The sequence below is a fragment of the Setaria viridis genome, chromosome 2, assembly GCF_005286985.2.
Source record: "Setaria viridis chromosome 2, Setaria_viridis_v4.0, whole genome shotgun sequence".
In the NCBI taxonomy this organism is placed as follows: domain Eukaryota; kingdom Viridiplantae; phylum Streptophyta; class Magnoliopsida; order Poales; family Poaceae; genus Setaria; species Setaria viridis.
Genome location: NC_048264.2, coordinates 32635172 through 32646547, shown reverse-complemented (window position 1 = coordinate 32646547; position 11376 = coordinate 32635172). Strand labels below are relative to the sequence as shown.

General features: G+C 43.6%; 1 pseudogene; it reads right to left on the bottom strand.

The window, feature by feature from the left end:
* Nucleotides 1–5631: 5631 nt before the first annotated feature.
* On the bottom strand, nt 5632–7637 carry LOC140221916 (uncharacterized; annotated as a pseudogene).
* Between the last annotated feature and the right edge of the window lie 3739 nt (nt 7638–11376).

The following is an 11376-nucleotide window of genomic DNA, read 5'->3' as shown; positions in this document are numbered from 1 at the left end:
CTCTTAGCCATGTGAGCACCGAAATGCAACTAGCCGATATCTTCACAAAGCCCCTTGATGAGAAAATGTTTTATGCTTTGAGGAGTGAACTAAATATCTTGGATTCTTGTAACATAGCTTAAAACCATGTGCATGTTTGAGTGACTTAGGATAGATTGCTTTCAAAAGAAAAAAAACTTTTTTAAAATTGAAGTGTGGTTTTACTTTAAAAAATATTTGGAGTTAATTTAGCTCTATCACTTGGACCATTGTTCTCATTGATTGTGTGTTGGCTGATTTCAAGTGATAGAACTACTCATGCTCATATATATATTACCACCATATTCCTCCAAATCTATCCCAAATCAAATTCCACTCAAATCTAATGGCTCTTAGATAGGGGGAGCGGAATCTCCGGAACTATTTTTGGAAATTCCGAAAGTTGCGGAATGTCCATAACTTTTTTCGAAAAATTCCATAACTTACTGGGTATTTACTTTTTACCCCGAGAAGTTACCAGTTCACTCTCCTTCATTCTTACCGCCGGCTTTTCTCTCCTCCTTCTCCTCTCTCCTTCGTCCCCCTGGGCAATTTGGAGTTTCCACCACCAAAATCCTGCAAAAACATCAAGGAAGACTCAACTCAAGAAGGGGAATCACGTGGTGGTGTTGGAATCGAAGTTTGAAAGATCTCCTCTTTTCTCTCCAAAGGTATCCAAATTTCATCTCGCCCGATCTATCAATGTAGGTTGTTCCTTAGGGTTTCCTTGGATAGAACTCTTCTCTAGCCTGTGTAGGCCTAGGATCTTCAACTTCATATCAATCTCATGACAGATTCATTATGTATGAAATGTTAGGGTTTTGGTCTGCGAGTTCCGGAATATTTTGGAAAAGAGTTCCGGAATCTCCACAACTTGCGGAAACTCCGAACATTTTTCCAAAATCTCTGCAACTTGCGGAAAACTCTGGACATTTTTCCGGAATCTCCATAACTCGCAGCCCAAATCTCTTATATTGATTACTCTCTAAATTTTTTCATGACCCTTTTCTTCTCTTGGTCATGTTCTCTACTTTATCCAGATGGGAAGGTAAAAGGACACTCATTCTAGTGCAATGCAAAGGAGAACTAAGGCAAGGCATGATCCTAATCCTCCTAGAGTTGAGAGTGAAGAAGAAGAAGGAGGAGGTGTATGAGCAGGAGGGATCTAAAGAAGAAAGGTTTGTGGTTGCTCAGAGGAGGAAAGGGAAGGAAAAGGTAGCTAAAACATCCTGTAGCTCCCAAGGACTCAGGAAATATCATTATTGCCAACTTCAGTTCTGACACCAAGGACTCACTTACAGAAGTCCCCAAGCTCCTAGAATGAATCAAGATCAAGATTTCTTGATTCTGCAACAAGCCTTGTATTCTTATTGTTTTTCTTCCTTGGTTCCTTCATCAGCAAATTAAGGTAAGGATAGTAGATCTTCATCACTGTCTTGACTGGCAGTATCAACTGTCATATCATTATGCTCTTCATGTTGTAGCAGTTCCATGAGCTCCTCAACCACATGGAGTCCCACTTGTTTCGGACATCTGTGTTGAGGACTATAAGTTTCCCTGCACTTCATGCATAAGCCACTCGTCCTTCTTTTTGCTCGTAATGTTTCATACTTGTTGTCACATCTGTTCTTGTTTTGAAATTTATCCACTTGAGGCTTTTCTGTTGTTGGTGCAGCACCCAACACACCAGAGGTAGGTGTATTGGTTTGAGTATTGCTTGTCGTAGTCTTGATAGCACTCCTTCTATATTCTCGGGCCCTTGAGGAAAACCTTCTAGTTGTCGTAGCCAATAGTTCTTCCTGCATGAGAGCCAAGGATAACGCAGCATCAACAGTTCTTGGTTTATGCAGTGTTATAGCATTGCTAATGTTGTATTTCAACCCATCAAGAAATTTTTGCACAAAAAATACTTCACCAATCTCCTTGTTATGCACTAGCACCCTATGCTTGGCTTTCTCAAACCTATCAGCATATTCTAGCACATCATTTGTTTGCCTAATAGATAGAAGGTCTCTCATATAATTGGGATAAAGATCCTATCCAAACTTTTGTTCTACAGCCACACGTAACTCAGGCCAATTATCAATGTAATGATGTGCTTCATATGTTTGCAGCCACAACTCAACATTACCAGTAAAATTGATAGTAGCAAAGGGAATCCACACATGAACAGGCACATTGTACATAACAAAATACTTCTCACACTTTTGTCTCCACACTTTTGGGTGATCAACATTAAATCTAGGGAAATCTATCTTAGGCAACTTATACTCTCTAGTTTCATGGTGATTAGGAAACACGGTATGCCTTCTAGCACTGGTCTCAGGAATATCAGTTACCAAACTTGAGATTTTGGGATAATGATGCCCACCCTTGACCAGGGTGGGATGGGTAGTTAGAGACCCCACATCTGCACCCTGGTGATGTGTGTCGACGTGGTGGCCACTAGCCCGCCCCTCTTCCTCGCACGACGGGGCTTGTGGCGGAGCAGCAGAGGTGGCTGCCTCCAACACCTTCATGCGCGATGTGAGATCTTCGATTTCTTTGCTCAACCAGCCAAGAACTTATTAGCGTTGTCGCTCCAAGTGTTGAGGGAGTTCACTGTGGTAGTAAGCTTGAGTTGGCTCGATTGCAGAGCCTTTACCTCGGATATCAGCAGGTCGAGCTTCTCTTCTACGGTTGTCATCCTGAATGTCAACGTAGGTATTCTCACCTTCTTTCCTCATTGTCGGTGTTGTGGAAGCGGTGGTGGCAGCAGAGGAGGTGGTGGTGGTGGTGTTGCTGATCTAGGGATTGAACTGGTGGTGGCGGCTGTGTTTCTGGTTGATGTTGGGGGTGAGTTGGGCGGAAAGGTATCTGGAGGAGGTGCCAGCGTCAATCCCTCGCGAGGACAAGGTCACCACATCTAGGATTTACAGGATCGAAGGTGAATTGGAGGACCCCCCCCCCCTCCCCCCCCCCCCCCCCCCCGATTTGCTCCCGACCGCACACCGCTCCAGCGGGACTCGAGTCACTATGGTCGGAACCTGCTCTAATACCAAATGTCATGACCTAGGAGGGATGGAGGTCGCTAGCGTCGTGCACGACAGAGAGGTCGGCGGCGCCGCCTCGGTAGGAGGAGGAAGAAAGGGAAATTGTGTTTTAGGTTTTTTTCTTCATTACCCCTATTCTCAGTTTCAGCAGTAGACATAGGCTTGCACTGGCCCAACTGGTACATGGGATCGTTGGCCTGGGATCATTGGCCCAACACAGGCACGCAGGCCCCTAACTATTACACAGCCTCAGGCCCATAGTAGTAGAGCTCCTAACAGATTTGAGGATCTTACGATGAGGAAGCGGTGGCGGTCGGTAACTTAGGATGTCTCGCCGTGGATTTTAACCAACGCGAATGCCGGCCGGCGGGTTTTGATCCGCTGTGCTTGAGGTTAGGGCCGTGGGCGGCGGCAGTGGAAAGACGGAAGAGAGGGAGGCAGGGCCGCCGACCGTTGGCACTGTAGGCTGCCTCTTCTGTGCCGCTATAGTGGGTGTGACGGTAGTAGGCTCTCGCACGGACAGGATAGAGCGATGATAGAAATTAGAATTGACCAAAGCAAGAGTATGGAAGAACTACTTCCTCATACAAATTTTCTGAAAAATTCTTGCTATAATGCCATACAAACAAGATCTAAAGCTGTTTCAAAAATTACAAGCCAATCCTAAAAAAAATGGTCGTGTGGATCTTACAAATTAATTTTGCTTTTAGTTTCTGGGATTGTATGTCAAAGAGGTAAACTGAATCATAGAATAGCACTCCCCCGTGAAATAAGATAGATCGGTCATATTCTTATTGTGAAACATGTCCACCTAGATTCGGGTATCCGACTCATGGCAGGTGCTCGCATTCACATGTAATGGATTCGTCAACCTTAATATTAGCTACCTCATATTCTTAATGATATTTATAAGGATAAGATGTGCATGCATGCACTCATATGAGTAGGTTACATGTGTGTGTATGCGAGCGTGTAACTTTGTTTAGGAAAAAAAGAGTAGCGATCCTTTGAAATTTTCGTGCACAAGAAATAGCTTTAGCAATTAATTTGTTTGCAACCAGTGTTTACAAACAAAACATTTTAGTCTATGAACTTCATTATGCAGGCAGCTCGATCCTTCGTTTGTACAAGATGATTAAGGCATCTCCAAAGAGGGAAAACATATGGATTTACATTATTTTAATTCCGTAGAAAAACTTCCTATATAGTCCTTTAGAATAAAAGATTGCACCCTATGAAATTAGGTCGGATTGCTACAAGATGCATGCAACTATCTGAATTTTTTAGGAAAAGTAACATGAGGTAAGACCTCATGAAAATTCTCTCTCTCTCTGAATTCCTGTACTTTTCTCATATGCTCTCGTTGTTTGTTGCAAACAAGAAAGGAAAAAATCCATTTTATTCCCCCTCACCTATCTACTTTGTCCGTTTAACCCCTTAAACAAAATTTTGGCTCACTTTAGTCCTCTGAACTATTTCATTTGGTCCAACCTACCCCTAATTAGATTTCTCTTTTTTTGTTTCTTTGTGTATAAGTTGAATTTTGAGTTCAAATTTTGTGAACAGACACAAAACATGATTCCTTATATTAAAAAATTATACTAAATTTTTTTCTAATTATTTTCATAGGTTAAGAATATTTAATATGGAATTGATCTTAGATATACAAAACTGTACGGAAAGTAATTATGAAAAATTTCTAACGTATTTTTCTAACATGATAAAATCTGAAACTAAAACTCAACTTGTACACAAAGAAATAAAAAAGAAAAATTTGATTAGGGGTTAGATTGAACCAAATGAAATAGTTCGGAGGAGTAAGTGAGTCTAAATTTTATTTAGGGATTAAGTGAAAAAAGTAAATAGGTGAGGGGAGTAAAATGGATTTTTTTCAACATAAAAAAAATTCTATCACTACCGATAATCCGATAGCTAGCCGGCTACAAGTTTAGCAGTTTGGCACGGACAAAAAATAGATCGGTGGTAGAAAAAAAACTATCTTTCCTACCAAATGCAACGGAAACCTGACAGTACATGTAGTTTAAGAGAATGTTTGGATCTTTAGTCCGGACTAAAATTTATATCACATCGACTATTCGGAGACTAGTTAGGAGGACTAAACATTAGCTAATTATAAAACTAAGTATACAAACGAAAGCTAATTCGCGAGACAAATCTATTAAGACTAATTAATCCATCATTAGCACATGTTTACTGTAGCATCACATTGTCAAATCATGGGCTAATTAGGCTTAGGCCCTGTTTGTATACGCTTTTCTTGAACTCGCTTATCTGGCAAGCAAGCTTATCTGATAAGCCTGCTGCTTGGAGAATCTCCTGTCTGAATAAGCAGGGTGTTTGGCAATCCTGATTATTTTGTGTCGATTGTCTGTCCTGGTTGGTAAATTGACCTGAATGCCCCTAAGGCTAATAATAGCTCATTTTTATTGTGAATCTGAGGAGAAGACAATAATTCTAATGCCTTTGGAGTTTGTTAAATAGAAATTATATTACAATAATATAAAATTCATACGATAGATCGGTCTAGTATGGAAACATCCATCATGGGTACAACAACGAATCACGAAACCATAGCGACAGCAATAGCATCACGCAATGCACCCATATCAATGTCATCTCCTAAAGCACCACCACCACCATCTGTGCTAGGTTGGGTTGAATTACCATCATCTTCCTGAAAATCCTCTTCAAAATGCACGTCATGTACGACACTATCTCTGATGAAATTGTGAAGGGCCATACAAGCAACTATAATTTTCGATTTCTTGTTAACCGGATAACTGGGCAAATTCAAGAGAATGCGCCACTTCATCTTTAGAACTCCAAATGATCGCTCAATCACATTTCTAAGGGATGAATGTGCATGATTAAACACTTCTTTCAATCCTACCGGATGTTGACCATGCTGCCATTCAGAAACATGATACCTCTGTCCCTTGTAGGGTGCAAGAAATCCTTTTCTATTAGGATATCCAGAGTCAACAAGATAGTACTTACCTGCATGTTATATTTATATGTTATATCACAATGAGCAAATATTCCCTAAAAAATAAATTGCAACATAACTCGTCCTTACCATCGGGAGGATGTGGAAATTGATCCTTGTATGTGACAAGCGTGTCCAATAATACACGAGTATCATGGACAGAACCAGGCCAACCAGTGACAGCAATTGTGAACCGCATATCAAAGTCACAAACCGCCATGACGTTTTGTGAAGGATACCCATGCCGACCAATATATTTCGGTTGATCAGCTAATGGCACAGTTACGGGTATATGGGTACCATCAATTGCTCCTATGCAATATTTGAAATGAGGCCAAAACCTTGCTTCTTGTAGTTTAGGATGAATAGTAGAAATTGTGGATCCTTAGGCCTCACAATGTCAACAGCTAATCTCATGATAGATTCAAGAATCTCTTCAAATTTTCTACTCACAGTTTCTAATGAGCGATGGAAATTATTCTTGCATTGCCTAAAAGATTGACGTGCACCACAAGCCCATAGAAACATTCCTAGTGCTTCCTTGCTACAAAATTGTCTACTTGATCTCAATCCATAATCTTGCACCAAAGTGTCATGAAGGCTTAAGAAAACTGACCTCCTCATTCTGAACATGTTAAAGCACTCCACTGGATCTTGTAGTTGTAACTCAACCCACTGTATTCCAGTCATCCTTGCTATCGTAGTAGTAATCTTCTTCTTGTTCATACCAGATGATGCCATGTAGTCCAAACCAAGCATTGCCACTATGTAATCATCATCAGTGTTATTAGATTCATCAACATCCATGGTATGAACAGAATCACTGTTGCCTTCACATTCACTAGTTGCACTAGAGGTACTCATGAAAACAAATGCAAGCCTGTCAAAAAGCACTAACCAAGTCATCAGATGAATTTTTATTGTTACAACACAACTAATAGAAGGTTCATAGTCTCACACAGCATACTTAGAAAATTGAAATTATGTCTCACACAACATAAGAGAAATGAAAGATAATGGCACACTAATGCAACACCCTAGTGCTTCTTCCTTATCTCCCAAGCCCTCCTCAGCCAATTCAACCTCCCATTTGGTGTCTTTAATGTAATGAACACATCACGGTTTTCCTTTTTTTGAAGAAGTTGTGTGGCATAGAAGTGTTCATCACTCCCCTCCTCAGCCCCATCCTTAATGACTTGCTCCAACATATTTCCAATCTCATCTCTAACGTGATCAACAACCTGTGAAGTAGCTGAATGTTTACTACTTTGAGCTTTCAACTCATATGCATCGACCAAATGCTTCATGCACTGGTCTCTAAAAGTCTTCTTCTTCTTTCCTTTAGGGGAACTAGGAGCTGGCCTTTTTGAAGCCCTCCGCTCAGAACTGGATGGGGCCTTATGTGCCTCCCTATCATTGGTGCCCTCAACATCAACAACATCATGTTCATCAACATCAACGTTTCCATCACCACTTGGAACATATGAAGTTTCATTTGTAACAATGACCGATTCAAACATGATTCGCATCTGATCCTCATATTCAAGTGGAGCTGTTCTGAACCGGATACAACCTGGCATAGCCTGTAAAATATCATCAAAATAGCATGCTATTATACTCCAACTCAAAATAAACAAACAACGTGTATGTGAACTATATCTCTAGTATTGTTGTTAGTGGGCTCACCTTATTTTGTTCTTCCCACCATTCATCGTCAGCCACAATACAACCAGCAACAGGATCTTTTCCCAATCCGGTTGATCTCAAGTTCAAAGTCTTCCATTGGGTATACATTTTTTTCAATATATCCCACCTATTCTTCATTTGACTCTCACCGTATGGCCTCTTGGTACGCTCATAAAACTTTCTAATAAGGTTTGCATATCCCACCGCATTCAAACATTGCTGCGGCTGATTGAAAGTAAGTACTTCTTCCACACAAATGTCATTGAAAGCTTTCGCGGCAAACAAATCCCATTTTGCCACAATCTTTGATGACTTTTCCATCTAAAATTTGATTACAGTATTGTAGAATTAAATACAAATCTACAAGCTTGTTTACTGACCATACAACCCACAATCTGTCATTTTAGTAATCCATTAAGAAGTGGCACCAATTTTACCTTGCTATTTGTTGGCGGCCTTGCAGTCGTAGCAGCAACAGCTGTCCAGATCCTCTACAGCAACTGCATGCATGCATAAAATTGTTATGAGGTACTCTATAGGGGAAGTAAATGACGTTGCTCAAGATCTCTGTGTACAACTCAGAGGTGTTGTAGTAAACTAGTGTGCTACAGTGAAACTAACTTGGTAATCATGCATGGGAAAAAGGCTCAATCAGAGATGGCTTAATACGATGCTCTTGAATAGTGTATAACTAAAATTGTGTATGGTTTTATATTTCCTCCAATACCTCAATGAACAGACATCCACCACTAAGTGTTGTATGACACTCATTTTGGAGTGGCATGCCAAAAATTCGTGGTGAATAAATGAAGAAATTTACATATAGCCTTGTCATTAGTTGTCCAACAAATTAATTGATCAAACAATTCAATCACTTCCATCCACAAAAAGCCTAAGCAACGCAACAAGATTTACACCTATAAAATGGTACTTCATAGCTACACGTTGGATTTTGGAAAACCTTTCCCTTCAAGCAGCAACCTGAAGCTGAGGTGAATTCCCCTCTCACGAAAATGGCATGCCTCTCATGAAATTTGTTCGGTGGTGGAAGTACTAACTGACAGTAGGTATTCAATACAGAGGGTAATCTTTTCTTACCCTCCCTCAACACTTCAATCCTCACAATGGCAGATGGCGACAGGCGCCTCACGGGCGGCCGACGGCAGGGACCGAGCGCAGCACGGGTGGCCGGCGGCGGGGGCCCAGCGCAGGCGGCACGGGCGGCCGGCGGCGGAGCCGAGCGCAGCACGAGCGGCCGGCGGCGGGGGCCCAGCGCAGGCGACACGGGCGGCTGGCGTTGGGGGCCGAGCGCACCACGGGCGGCCGGCGGCGGGGGCCGAGCAAGGGCGGCACGGGCGGCCGGCGGCGGGATCCGAGCCCGGGCGGCGCCACTGGAGGCGGGGCCCGAGCCCAGGCGGCAGGGGCGTCCAGCGGCGGGGGCCGAGCGCGGGCGGCACGGGCGTCCGGCGGCGGGATCCGAGCCCGGGCGGCGCGGCCGGAGGCGGGGCCCGAGCCCAGGCGGCAGGGGCGTCCGGCGGCGGGAGCCGACCCCAGGCGGCGCGGCCGGAGGCGGGGGCCGAGCCCTGGCAGGGGCAGCCGGCGGCGGGGGCCGAGCCCGGCGGTGGTGATCTGGAAGCGGCCCGAGCGACCCGAGCGGCGGCGGCGGCGGCGGGATCTGAGCGGACGGGAGCGGCGGCGGTTGCGGGAGGCTCGGTGGCGTCGGTGGCTGAGGGTACTGCGGAAAAACGGTTCGCTTGCCCCAGAAGCGTATCCAGAGCCGCGTACGAGATAAGCGGCCTGCTAGTTCTATTCCGGATTTTCAACTAAGCGGCTTACGTGACAAGCGGGAAATAAGCAAGGCGTTTGGGTGGGTTTATCGCTTATTTCCACCAATAAGCGGGAAATAATCGGATACAAATAGGGCCTTAATAGATTCGTCTCGCAAATTAGCCTCCATCTGTGTAATTGGTTTTATAATTAGTCTATATTTAATACTCCTAATTAGTATCTAAATATTCGATGTGACAGAAATTTTAGGAGGTTCTAGGGAACCAAACACCCCCTAAATTCGCCGCCTATCAGAACTGTCAGCTCTCAGCTGATTGATTAGACAAAAGACCTAAAGCACATGCCACCAACCAATGAACAATGTCAAACCCAACCTCAGCAAGTTCTTATTCGCCAACTTCAACTAGGAGAAGGAAACAAGAAACATTCTACAACAAACAAGAACACAGGGGCCCCATGAAACTCTACTTAATTAATTTCCAAAAGCAATCTATCCCCCATCACATTTTGCTGATCTCTTGATGGAAAGCCGAACTCCTTTTCGATGGCAATACAATGCCTCTCATTCTCATATCGCTCTCACTCGAAAAGGTACAAAGGTCATCAAGACAAAGAAGGATTTAGGAGGGGCCAGTAACCTTTGTGTATAAAGTGAGAGAAACCCTACAAAAGGCATGCTAATGTCGCATCTACCAAGATATTGACACATCAACTATAATGTTCTTATAAACTCTACCACACATGAGTATTTCTCTTTCGCTCGAGAGATTTGATAATCAGATGACGTGTGCCTATAAAAAAGTATGCCAACATCGTGTCTGACAAGATGTATCTATAGGTAGAGAACATCCATAATAGTTTAATTTCTAGAGGTTACAAATTATATAGAAAATATAATAATACCTACAATTCTAAATAAATGTAGTATCGCTAGATTTAATGAAACTAGTTTGATGTTGTAGATGTTGGTATTTTTTCTATTAATTTGGTCAAAGTTTAATGAAGGAAAGTGATAGCCGACGCAACAAGAATTGTATTGTTCTCAGAGTTATACATATAAGTACACACGTATAGTTAGAGGGCCGGTTCCTAAGCTAAAGACTCGGTAAGCCTAACAACCTAGAGGAGATCGTGGGGGAGCTTATCCGTGGAGAGCGAGTCCACAGCATTCACGAGAATATCGCTAACACCCGCCGCAGACTCAGCGTCACCGACGCAGAGGCTGGACTTGAACTCCTGAAACAATGATGTAGGTAGACCCTTTGTCGATACACCTGCATATTGGCTTCCTGTTGGAACGTGTAGCACCCTGACGTCACCCCAAAGCCACCTTTTCGCGAACAAAGTGTATGTCCAGCTCAATGTGCTTCGTTCTCTGGTGATGTACTGGATTTGAGGCCATGTAGACAGTGGACACATCGCAGTAGACGATGGTTGCCTTGTGCAGCGGATGACCAAGCTCGGCAAGGAGATGTCGAAGCCAAGAACACTCTGCAACGACATTGGTGACGGCGCGGACCTGGACACAATGGCTTGGCGCTTGGATGACCATGACACCAGTGAACTCCCAAGGAACACGCAATACCCTGGCGTAGAACGACGAGTATCGGGGCAGCCGGCCCAGAGTCCGCATCGGAGTAGGCGACGATGTCGAGTGTTGGTGAAGCGCACAGGTGCAGGCCTTGTCGAGTGGAGCCACGAACATACTGAAGCACTGTCTTGATCAGCGCCATATGACAGTCTCTTGGATCGTGCATGTGCAAGCAGATTTGCTGCACCGCATACGCGATGTCTGGACGGGTCACGGTAAGGTACTGGAGTGCCCCGGCTAAGCTCCTGTAGTTG